Consider the following 1,245-nt stretch of genomic DNA (forward strand, 5'->3'; position numbering starts at 1 on the left):
GTCAACTGTGCAGCTCGCTTATAGACAGACGCAATGTGTGGTGATTTGAAGCCATTTGCTTATTTTGAGAGAGAAAGAGAGAGAGCGCGCGGTGATTCACTCACGCTGTTTGTGAAGATTACGTCTCACACAATGTTTTCAAATTACTTTATAAGTTATCTAATGAAGAAATATGAAGGTAAGTACGGTGCCGCTGCATGTCATGCCAAACCTCTCACGGCAGCGTCATCAGCTTGAGATCGTTTTTTTGAGATCGGCCTTTTTAGAGACCACCGATCAATCATCCCAACATGATTATCGGCCGATAATGATCGGTAGTCGATCAATCAGAGCACCCCTACTTTTGTTGGTGATCCATCAACTAGGGCTGCACGATATATCGAAATTATCGAAATATCGCAAATGTAAATATCGCAATATGCATATCGCAAAGGCGTGCGATATCGGAATCATTTTAATAATAGGCTACTTAAATCAAAACGTTGCAAAAGGTCAAAGTTTTAGTTCGACGCATATAGCAGAGAATTGCTTGACGTTAAAAAGAGTTAAGTGCAATAAGTTGCAGAAAACAACTCTTTGCCGTCTAGTCTTGCTGTCTGACTCACACCTGAAGCGCGCGCACAAGCCGTATCTCGCGCAGCGTCTCTTCAGTTCTGCCGCACATGTGCAAAGCGCTCGCACACACACACACACACACACACACATATGGGAAGCCAAACAACCCAAAAGTGGGATGAAACAGCGCGGTATTACAGTGTTCGCGCCGCGCTGACCTGTCATCGGCGCGGCTCAATGGACCGAGCTGCGCGACCGACTCGACAGCGCAGAGAGGACGTGTTTACTAGTGCCACCGAACTGACAGCGCGGCGCTGATCAGTTACAACAGCGCAGCGCGAACATTACTCTCAGCAGAAGTTCGTGTTTTTTTCCTGCACATAACATAATGAAGAGTTATTACATTTCTTTTGCTTATTATCTTTCATATTACTACATATAAACAATAGTGTTAACTACTTTGAAGCACGTATAGCCTATATTTAGTAACTTCCATTATCCTCTTAGAATTAAAATATTTTATGGTTTCGTTCATCAAGGCATATTTTAAGTAAATTTTACATTTAAGGATATTTGTGTAACTGTAGCATATGATTATACTTGGAAAAAAAAAGAAAAAAATGTACTGATACTTTTCTGGCAGGACATACATTTTCCCTTATGGAAATACGGAAATTAACAATGGTTTTA

The sequence above is a fragment of the Sinocyclocheilus rhinocerous genome, unplaced genomic scaffold, assembly GCF_001515625.1.
Source record: "Sinocyclocheilus rhinocerous isolate Xijiao unplaced genomic scaffold, SAMN03320098_v1.1 scaffold860, whole genome shotgun sequence".
NCBI classification, from domain to species: Eukaryota; Metazoa; Chordata; class Actinopteri; order Cypriniformes; family Cyprinidae; genus Sinocyclocheilus; species Sinocyclocheilus rhinocerous.